The following is an 11285-nucleotide window of genomic DNA, read 5'->3' on the forward strand; positions in this document are numbered from 1 at the left end:
CTTTGTGCATTATAGAAGTTAACACCCACAGTGATGATCTTACCCCATGCTCTAGGAGGTCTGAATCCCCTAATGATAGCATCTTTTTGTGCAGAAGCATTTTCATTTCCTATCATCTCATTTTCAACACATGGGACCCTCTCCTGGGCTATAGGTGCTCCAGTCAGTTCTGCCTATGCCTGTGTATACAGCATTATCCTTCTTCCCTCTCCAAGAGCTTCAGCATTCAGGGTTTAAATTCTGGTCTTCTCTCTAGGTTGAACTGATACTTGTACAGGGAGAGAGGGGCAGATATGTGTCAATTCTTCTTTAGTTTTGAGGCTTCACTTGATTGTACCATCCGGCCCCAGGCTTGTGTACATTTGTCTGGGCCTTGGCCCTGGCAAACAAATCTTGCCCCTACTACCTTCTACACATGAGAACTCACCCTGGCTCAGAAGCAAAGCCTGAGTTGATCAGATAGGTCCCATTGAGCATGCCCCACCCCTTTCCCACAAGCCCCAGGCACAAAGACCAGCCCCAGTGGCTCAAGTAAGGTCTTCCCACTGGGCCTGTGTAGTGTTGCATGTACCTGTGGTCCCTACTAGTCAGGAGGATAAAGCAGGAGGATTTCGGAGCATAGGATTTCAAGATCAGCTTGGGCAGTGTGTCTTTAGACAAACATCAGATTTAGCTGTGTGTGTGTGTGTGTGTGTGTGTGTATCTCAGAAACAGAGTAACAAGGACTTCCATTTTATCACAAGCACCAAAGAAAAGGTGACAACCCAGCCCTCTGAGGATTCACAGCCCCTCTTCCTCAGGCTCTCACCTCAGGACAGCTCCTCATCCCTGCCCCAGCACTGCATCTGCACACTTCACAAATGTGTTTGTGGGGGGAGGGCTCTGAGCTGAGGATTTCTTTCTCTGTGTTCCTTGAACTTTCTTGCCTCCGAGAACACTATGAACATGAGCACAGAGCCCACCTCTTGCTCTTTGTTGTCTATGCTGAGACCAACCCTGCTCCAGATTGAGGTGACATGTCATGCTATCCAGGACCTCCTCCAGATGCTGAGCAGCTCTATTCTCTAAAGTGTCTCCCTTGCTCTTGCCTTCAAAGTCATAGCATTTACCCACATGCTCTTCCTTGTCTCTCCCTGTGTGTGCATGTACATGCAAGCAGGTGTGCACACATGTGCTGATAGGTTCCAGAGTCTGACCAGGGCTTCTTTCATGCTCAGCATGTGTGAGCTCTGTCGTCAAGCAGTAAACTCACGTTCTGTGTTCCCACCCACTAGACTTCAGCCCATGGGCAGAACAGCATCTTTGTCACTATAGAATGACTAGGACCTCGGGCTGTGACTGACACATACCATCAGTGTAGGTCTGCTGAGGAAATTGGCACCTATTTTTGCATTGTAGTAATTCTCTAGAAAGACTGACATGCTGCACCGCCCAGCTGTCACCATTCCTCATGAGGATGTTGGACGCTGCAGGATAGGTAACTATGAGAAAAAGTGTTGCCAACTGTGAGCAGAGAGAGGGGACACCATGCCTCAAAAAATGACTGGAGGAGACCCAAAGAATACCTGGACACTCCCCATCTACACTTTACTATCTGTAGTCTAAGTCAAGTGGCCTTTTCACCCTGTGCCTGTAAGTGGAAGGTTTATTTATATAGGCAGATACAGTGTAAGCCTCATTTTCAAGGAACCCAGAGCCATGGCACAGCATTTCTACTGATATGACTTTTCATTTAGTTCACAAACATCCAGGGACCAGGAGGAAACTTGAAGCTTCCAGACAGAACAAACAAGAACAGTGTCCTGCAACAATGTGAAGGAATCTGGAGAAAAAGGGGAGACTTAGTAGCACCTGGACACCTTTGTCCTCTGCAAGCATGGAGCCATCCATAGGAAGTAGCATGCAGGGCCACTTTTCAGCAGGGCTGTGACCTTGGCCAGGGCATCACTCCTTGGCATTAGTGTTTCTTGCATGGTAAGAACAAGGCCATAATGGGAAAGGGGGGCTTCTGGGGCCATGCCCCATATCCCTGCAATATCTGTTCAGATAAAAGGGACCAGGTATGATGGGGGTGCAGGATAGGAGTGAGTCCCTTCATATTCTTTTGTAGTAAATTTTTCTTCTTGCCACATCTTGGCTACAGTGTATTTCAAGTTTCAGATTTAGGCCAGTAGCTTGGGGATATGAAGTCTAGGACAAGCCCTGCTCATTCTTCAAAAAGTTGTAAGCTCGGTGTTAAGAATGTGGCAACACCAGCCTTGGGGCCACAATATTCACTCCAACTGAAGCAACAGAACTGATGACAGAAAAGGTGGCCATGGGATGCTCTGGGGTTGACATCTGAACTTCAAAACCCAGTCTGAGTCCACAAAGTGTGGCTCACAGTGTCTGGGCAGACTCCTGCATCAGTGAGCCTTTTACATGTCCCTTCCCTATTCAGCTTCAGTATCACAGTGCAAGCTGAGCACTGAGTGTGCCCACAGGTGTTCTGTCCATCATTTAAATACTTCAAGCAGGCCCTCCATCACCTTAAACTGATCGTGCTCAGGAAGGCTGTGGGCAGACACAGAATGTAGGTTGCAGGTAGCTTCACTGATCTAGCTAAGGAATGGTTTGCACATTATTGAGATATATAAGTTCCCTGAGTAAGATCCTTATGCTTTCCTTGGAGGAGGACACTGCCTCCTGAATGATGCCCATGCTTTCCCTTCCTGAGATAACACATCTCCCTTTATGTCTCCTGTGTTTATTTTGGTTTTGTACTCACCAACAGGAGAGCTCTTGGTGTTCAACTATCATGTTTTCTAAATTATCTGAGTAGCCAGAAACAGCAGGTATCAGTGATTCTGTCCTGAGCATTTGATGTTGCGGCTAACCTGCCTTCAGGGGGAATGAGGAAGAGAAAAACCACCAGAGTGAGGGAAGGAAAACATTCTAGGCAGTAGATAAATGGTCAGAACTTACTGAGATCAGCTTTCTCTGCAGAGCAGAGCAAGTTCAGTTTGGCTGGTTTCCAGGGACTAAAGAGAGACAGGCATAAACCCTGTCTGTGGCCTTCCTTTGTGACTTCCTTTGTGACCTCTGTGCATTATCTGCAGGGGCTTCTTGGGGGGTCATTATTTGAAGTGATTAATGTTGCCTGGGTAGCTCTGCTGCTGTTCTAGGTTCCAGGCTCTAGGAACAAGTGGCAACAAACAGCTCCCACCAACATGCCTGGACCTGGGCCCTCTACTGCCATCCCTCAATTGACTGTCATCTGTCCACTGGGACAAGGGAAGCACATTGAGAGAATGAGTTCCTCCATGTATCACATGAACCAACTGAACCAATAGAACTGATGACAAAGACGGCCTGTGAGAATCTCTGGAGTTGAATTCTGAACATCAAAACCTAGTCAGAGGCCACACAGAAAATCACAGCCAAAAGGGCTGACTGATAGGCTCCACGGTGCCATCATGGAAAGCATGTATTTCCTCGAGAAGCTAACTGTTTATCCCCTCCCCTTAGGTGTTCCAGAGCATGTTCCCATCTGAGGTTAGGCTTCAGTGGGCTATCCTAGGATACATGTGGAGGCTGATAGGTAGGAGCTCAAATGACATCTTCACTCCCAACTGTCAGGTGAGGAACACGTGGATAGGGCATAAGAGAGTATGCTGGGGTTTGGGCCTGTTGGTATCCTCTCTTCCCTCAGGTAGGAGTTCAAAGCTACCAGCCCAGTCTCCCAGGCAGTGCAGACATGATGGTCATACAAGGCTACGCAAGCAGCTCTATGCATGACAGAGACTAAAACACTTTCCCAGAAACCACCATCCTATGCTCTCGTCCATCCGGCCTGCTCCATGCAGGGCAATAGCTGCCCTCTTCTCCCTCCTCGTGCCCTGGTTTCACTAAAGTGAACAGGGCCACAGGCCTGCCTCTGCAGTCATCTGCTTAGTCAAACCCTCTCTGGTCACTTGAGCTAGCTGCTCAGTGTCTCTACCTCTGTTTCCCCCATGGGACTCACCTGACAGTTGTGGTTGGACCACATGACGCAATGCAGTGGCTGACCCAGGAGAGCACAGCTTTCCTTCCAGGCTGAAGGACGAGCATATGGCCATTCATTTTAATGTTGCCTGGACCTCCACAGTGGTTCATTTATTTAATCCCATCACTCTAGAAGCAGGACAAGTGAGTAGCTGTAAGCTCCAGGCCAGCCTGCTCTACATAGTGAGCTCCAGGCCAATCTGGTCTACATAGGTTCAAGCCAGCCCAGGAACTAGAGTCTCAAAGACAAGAAAACAAAGCAAAAACACAACATCCAAAATCAATGAGCTGGCAAATGCACTGTGACAGTGTCCAACTGATCAATCAGGAAAGCTCACGTTCATCAAACCAACACCCAAGTCCAACTCCACACAACCAACCGCATCTCTGAAGTACAAGCACAAAGCCAACCAGAGCCAGTGTCGCATATGAGCAGCTACCACTAGCTACTCATGATGGATCCTTATGTGGTCACACCAAAAATAGACAAAACACGGCAAGTTATAACCCACATGACTTTCTTCTTTCTCCTGTTACTTTCTCATGGCTGTTCACCTCACTCTGACAAAATGTGACACAGAGAAGGAAGAGTTTATTTCAGCTTAGGCTTTCTGAGGGCAGGTACAGTGTGGTGCTGGGCTTAGCTGGTGTCACTGGCAGCAAGGTGTGAGTCAGCTGATTAACACTGCATTGACAGTTTTCCAGGCCTCCTAGAAGCCCAATGTTACCAGATGGCTCCACATTCAAGGGTTTTCCAGCTTTCTAAAACTGTGCTAACCATTGGGATACCAATGGTTCAAACACATGAAAAAGAAAAGGACATTTAACATTATCATAAAACAGACCCTTTTCACTTTATTAATGTAAGCAGTAGCAGTCCTGCTAATGACAGACTCTGGAATCTTAGTGCTTCCCTGGGATAAATGCACTGGAGTTTACTAGTTACAAAGTGAATGTAGGTGCTTCAATGGTCTTATGACCTGGGCTCTAAAACTCTGTAGTAATTTGACATTTATAGATCTTGTCCATCTCTTTACTCTAGGTATGCAATTCCAGATCCCTCTACAGCTGGTTCATGTGCAGGCATGGGAGGGGAGGCCATGTGTGTCATCCCAGCTCTAGGAGCTCCACAGTGAAAGTGGGAGTCGAGTTTGTTAGGAAGATGACCAAGTGCCTGGCCTAGGGCAACCATCAGCTTAGCTCTCTGCTCCACACTCTTCTTGGCCACCCCTCCTGCACAGCCTTAGATCACCTCATGTTATGCTTTACTTAGCATAAACTCAAAGCAATCGTTTCTGTCCCTGGAGAATTCAGAGATCTTTCCATGTTCAGACATCTTGGTTGCAGTGCACTGAAGTGATCCACATGAGACAGTTATTGGCAACCATGCTGATTAAGCCAATTAAAGGTTTTAAGCCCTTTTTATTGATAGCCAGATGCTTCTGAAAAGTCTCCTGGTGTCTAACCTCAAGCATGCAGACTCTTTAAAGGCAAAACTCACAAAGACCATAACTTACATCAAAGTCAGATGAGGGTCAAGTCACCTTGACGTGTTCATTACTGGCAAAGCATACTGATTATTTCAGACTTTGCATGTCTATTATATTTGGACCAAATTCAAGACCACTGAAAGTCTCAAATGTGTGACCAAGACAGACTGAGAGCTATCTAAGCAAACACGAAGTAGAGTCAAAACAAGATGATGCTCCCTTAATCATTTCAGAACCACACAGACCTCACCCTGCTTAGGGAAGGTGCTGCCCTGTCTGGGCAAAATGTCTTCACCTACACACCAGTGGCAGTAATGGCCAAAGATGGGAGGTATGCACTAGTAGCTGCCCTGTCAGGGATTTCAGCATCTCTAGTTCGTCCCTCTGCTCCCATAGGAGAACAGAAGCATCCATTGCAGACACACAGTAGTCAAGACTTTTGCTCTTCTAAGGTTAAATTTATTTGTGCGTGGTTTTAACAGCAGCTATAAATTGCAGTAAATAGTAGAGGAAGCAGTGGATTACAGGAGAACATGTATGCTTCCAACTCTTTGTCTTACTGCACAGCCCGTTTCTGGAAAAGACCAAATGTATATGTGTTGGCATAATCGATAATAAATACAATGCAGAATCATAAGCAGGGAGGAGGCTGAAGCCAGAACCCGGCAAGGACAAAGACTGATTGTAAGAGGAGAGGCAGAGAAAAAAAACAAGGTCAAGATCAGGGTATTCCAACTTCAGTGTTCTCTAGGTCAGAGCAGGATCAAGTCAAAAGCCAGCGGCTGGGATGATTAGCCCAGGGAGGAGAGCGGAGGAGCGGAAGTAACTGCACAATTTCCGTTTGTGGGCGGGCTTATCTAACCAGGAGGAAGTGGATGTGGCGTGGCTGGGGCTTGGCGAGCAGGATGGTGCTGCAGCTTGGTCCGCACGAACTGCAGCATGTCTTCTCCTTCCTGGATGCCCGGGACCTGCTCAGTGCTGCACAGGTTAACAAGGTGAAGTCCCAGGCGGGGTCGCTGCACCGCAGCGCTCCGCCGGCCCGGGGGCGAAGGGGTATCTCCACCAGGGATTGGCTTGGCCGGTGGCCTTGGGAGGCACCGCCCTACCCTTCCCGCTGCCTTCTTGACCAGGCTCCTGCCTGGTCATCTGCTGGGTGTTCTCTCTTCCCCGCTGTTTGCTTCCTCTCAAAGACTCAATGCAAGGGCCACTAAATCACTGTTACAAGGTACTTGTTTATTCCTTCCAGATTCAACTAATGAACTGTAACCAAAAAGACGCTAAAATCCCCCCCCCCCTTAATGTGTTTTCCAAGTACCCAGTGCAAGCCTTGGGTTTTAGTGTCTCTTCATTAAGTATTCAAAAGTGTTCAAAAGGTTAGACACTTAGTTGCTTGAACACAGCACTTAGATTTGCAGTGTCAAGCCTGTTCAGTTTTAAAACTTTTACTCACAGAAAGAGACCAATACCATTCATTCCAAACTTATCAACTTTGCCAAAACCATCACACTGCAAGTATATATGTCTTACTCTTCTGTTAGGGTCCAAGAATCACCCAAGAATGATACCCGAGACTCAGTCAGTTTGCAAAAGCAAAGAGCTTTTATTTTTTATTGAGCTGAATTTCCTGCATGCAGGGGTCTCCCCATATGGGAATGGAGTCTCCTGGTGGACTCCCAAGCTCAGCTTTTATTGTCAGGGGAATTCAGGAAGGTGTATGGTATATGTGCCTCTGTCTTGTCTGTCTGTCTGTCTGTCTGTCTGTCTAGGGTCCTGACTGACTGATTCTACAATTCATTAGGCTCTGGAGACTTCCCAGGGGCTTGCTTACTCATTCTAACTACCTATTCTTACTTCAGGACAGATGACAAGGTGTCCTCAGATTGGCTGTCCACTGTTGTGGTTGGCTGACCATAAGTTATTTGATCTGAGTTCTCATTTCTGGGAAACAGAAACTTAGGTTTAGTCTCCCAAACAGCCAGTTTGCAGCCTGCTATGGAGTTAGCCTGGCTCTGGCTAACTCAGTTCTTTCACTTCAGACTTCATCAAAGGACCCAGAGTTGACATCTGGCAGTGAAGCTAGAGGTCCTAGGCTAAGAATGTATATGTAGATAAGGCATCATCTAATTTTGTTCTTTTCTTTTGTAGTTCTGGGGGATGCACCTAGGGTCTTGAGTTGGCCACACACTCTTACTAGCTGAGGGACCTTCCTGTCTACCTTTGTGGGTTTTTAATCCTGTAGTAGTTTGACCCGTGTCCCTAGCCACTTCCTGTTGCTCTACTATTCTTGCTCTAACACTTCTTGGGGCCTGCATCTTTTTTCCTTGCATCAGTTGCTAAAATTTTGTGAGTTGGACAACTTACCTCACATCGTAACAGTTTATCATTCTACACCTTGTTCCTGACATACCATGGAAAGACAGTGGAGGCCATGACTGAACAGTCTGTCTACAGGGACTATTTAACATCTTTGTTTACATTTTACGTTTTAATTACTGTTGGTAGGAGATCTATAAACCAAAAGTGCCTCTCTCTTGCAACCCCACATGCCCAAGGACACATAATTTTCTGGAATGCTTGGGGGCTGTTGTTCAATTAAGGTAACAAGCCACATATGTTCACTTCTGTATTTGGTTGCCTCAGCTACATGGGATGTGCTTCATCACACAAAGGTGGGAAGTACATGTGCAGGAAGCAAATCAGGGATGTCTGCTTGCCCTCATTGGATGAAGGCAACAAGTCCGTAGCTCATGGGTTGTGCATTCATAATCCCTGGTCTAATGTAATCCAGTGCCATACCCTGGGAATACCAGGTATGGACCTGGCCAGTGTGCATGTCTTGGCCAGTATTTGATAAAGCTTATTTCAACAATGGCCCAAAAATTGTAGTAGTAGTGGCCTATTGTTGCCTGGTGGGCTTACCACAATCACACAGTGAGGTAAATGATCTCTACCTCTGACTCTATTCTAAACTCTCAAGTGGCTTATTGGTATTTTTACATGGAGGCTTGGGAGCAGAAGCCACCCAGTGGGGTCCTTTCCTATTTCTTTTCCAACCAGAACCTCCTGCTCTCACTGAGGCAAATTACTCAACTATCTTTTCATATTTATGACTCATTTGCATATGCATTATGTTTCCCTACATCGCTTTAGAAAAGCGATCCAATCTTTGTGTCTCCAAGTTCCTAGACCCTGACTCTTCAACCCCACTGAACCTTTCATTCATCATTTGCTGGTGGTTTGGTTTGCCTTTTATTTATTCTTCTTTCCTGTATTGTATTACAACTGCAGTTTCTCCTCCCTCTTCTCCTCCAGTTCCTCTCCTACCTCCTTTCTCCCGTATATCCACTCCTCCTCAGTTTCCCTTCAGAAAAGAGCAGGCCTCCCAGGGATAACAACTAAACAAGTTAAACAAGTTAAAGTAAGACCAAGCTTGGCAAGGAGACTGGGTAAGAGGAAACAGATCCCCAAAGCAGGCAAAAGGTCAGAGACTGCCTCTACTCCACTGTTAGGAGTCCCACAGGACCACCAAGATTCACATAACATATGCAGAGGACCTGGGCCAAACACATATAGGCTCCTTGATTGTTAATCTGTCTCTGTGAGCCCATATGAGCCCCACTTAGTTTACTCTGTTGGCCAGTTCTTGTGGTGTACTTGACTCCTCTGGCTCATCCAATCCTTCTTCCCCCCCTCCCCCCCTTCTGAAGGATTCCTCGAGCTCCACCTAATGTTTGGCTGTGCCTCTCTGCATCTTCTCATATCAATCGCTGTTTGAAGCCTCTCTGATGGCAGTTATGCTAGGCTCAGGTCTTTTCTTCTGACTGGCCCATTTGGTGGGTTTTAATTGTCTGTTTTGAATGCTCCAGGTTGAGCTCTGTTGAATGCTAGTCTGGCTTTGTTCTTTGTTCCCTCCATGGGATTTGGCAGGCCAGGGTGCTAAGTGGTTATTGACTGATGGATCCTGTCTTTCCCCTCCTTATTCTAGGTCTGGAATGAGGTTTCAATGACTAAGGAACTGTGGAGGTGAGTGAAGAAGAGCCAAGGGTGTCCTTCAAAGGAGAGGCGCTCACCAGAAGTGGCTCCCAGGTGCTCTCAGCACTTTTGCTCTAGTGAGGTCCAAGAAAAGATTGTCTCCCATCCCTGGTCCTTACCATGAGCAAACTCCTCTGTGGTTAATAATGTAAGACTTTGTATCAACAGGATTGCCAAACTCAACTGGCTGGATTCATTTCCTGTGGTTTCTGTCAGTGTAATCAAATTAATTTAAAAAAAATAAATAAAATCATGCTCTCTTTGGCAACGCATATACTAAAATTGGAACGATACAGAGAATATTAGCATGGTCCCTGTGCAAGGATAACACACAAATTGGTGAAGCGTTCCATATTTAAACAAACAAATAAATAAATAAAGTCAAAACGTCCGTTTTTTATAGCCAGGATGGTCTTGTACTTGCTTTGTAGCCCAGGCTAGTCTTAAACTTATGATCTTCCTGCCTCACCCTCCCAAGTGCTGGAATTGCAAGCAAATGCCACAGTGCCCGGTTCAGATTACTGTTAAACTACACAGCAGCATAAAAATGTAAGATTGTTTAAAGTGAAAAAAATCACAGTTGAAAATAGAAATAGCTAAAACATTGAATTTTCTAAGTCCCTCTATTTTATTTCTTCTTTGGAGCCTGTTATCCTTTTATTTTATACTAAGATAAAGCTGGGAGGAGCAGCAGATGAGACCCCTCTGGCTAATGTTGGGCAGGCAGCGAGCCTTGAGGGTCAGGTAGGAGCTGTAGTTTAGTTATCCTTAATGGAAAGCAGCTGTTCAAACATGAAGCTTCTTCAAATTCTGGAGGCAGTCTTTGCTTTTATTTGGGGTAACTATGACACCCCAGAATTCTCATTATTTCAGGGCTATCTTAGCATATTCAGTTTTCAGCATCATAGAACTGTTGGTTTTCACTAGCTTTTATAACTAATATTGATTAGAAAAATAATCTAAAGTTTGAAGCAAACTTAATTGGAACCCATTCTTTCATCTCTTTGAAGACTGGCTTTTAGGGAACTGTAGGTAATTTAGGTAAAGGTAGGTCTTGCCAAGTATATGGCTCAACGAAATAGCCTGAGTGTGTGAACTGCCTGGTGCAGTTGCTGCTGTAGCCCTTGGAGTGTGCACATTTATAAGCCAGGGTAGAGCTTTCCCCGAGAGAAATACTGTTCTTGAGAAGTTAGCAGAAAATTCCTTTCTCATCACCTAATTTCCTTACAATATCTTGATCTTTGTAACTGCATTTTTCTCTTGTTTCTTCTCTTTTTTAATGTAACATCATGATTTTTCAATGTTGATAGTTGTCAGTCCTATGCAGGCCAAACAGAATCATTTGGCAGTCTGTTTTGTCCAGAGCTGGTCAGCATGCTATTCCCAGTAGACCAGAGATTCAAAGACCACATTTCCCTAGACATGTGATCGCTGAAGTCGTATGTGCCACACACTAGCGAGCTTACACATTGAGTTTGACTCGTGGGTGTTTAGTGGGTATCTTAGTTAGGGTTTCTGTAGCTGTGATGAAACACTGTGTGACCAGAAAGCAAGTTCATCATTAGGGGAAACCAGGACAGGAACTCAAGCAGAGCAGAATCCTGGAGGCAGGAGCCGATGCAGAGGGCCATGGGGGGAGGGGTGTTGCTTACTAACTTGCTTCCTATGGCTTGCTTGGCCTATCTTCTTATAGAACCCAGGACAACCAGCCTAGGGATGGCACCACCCAGCATGAGCTGG

The 11285-nt window shown here is 45.9% G+C and overlaps 1 long non-coding RNA gene and 1 other non-coding gene across 2 annotated transcripts; both read left to right on the forward strand.

Annotated features, from left to right (window-relative positions):
* Positions 1-6286: 6286 nt before the first annotated feature.
* LOC143443262 (uncharacterized) lies at positions 6287-9932 on the forward strand. The gene is made up of 2 exons (XR_013112070.1): positions 6287-6508; positions 9499-9932. It is a non-coding gene; the product is annotated as an uncharacterized LOC143443262 (long non-coding RNA).
* Positions 9800-9904, forward strand: LOC117714483 (U6 spliceosomal RNA). Its single transcript, XR_004607557.1, has one exon. It is a non-coding gene; the product is annotated as a U6 spliceosomal RNA (small nuclear RNA).
* Positions 9933-11285: the final 1353 nt, after the last annotated feature.

The sequence above is a fragment of the Arvicanthis niloticus genome, chromosome 8, assembly GCF_011762505.2.
Source record: "Arvicanthis niloticus isolate mArvNil1 chromosome 8, mArvNil1.pat.X, whole genome shotgun sequence".
In the NCBI taxonomy this organism is placed as follows: domain Eukaryota; kingdom Metazoa; phylum Chordata; class Mammalia; order Rodentia; family Muridae; genus Arvicanthis; species Arvicanthis niloticus.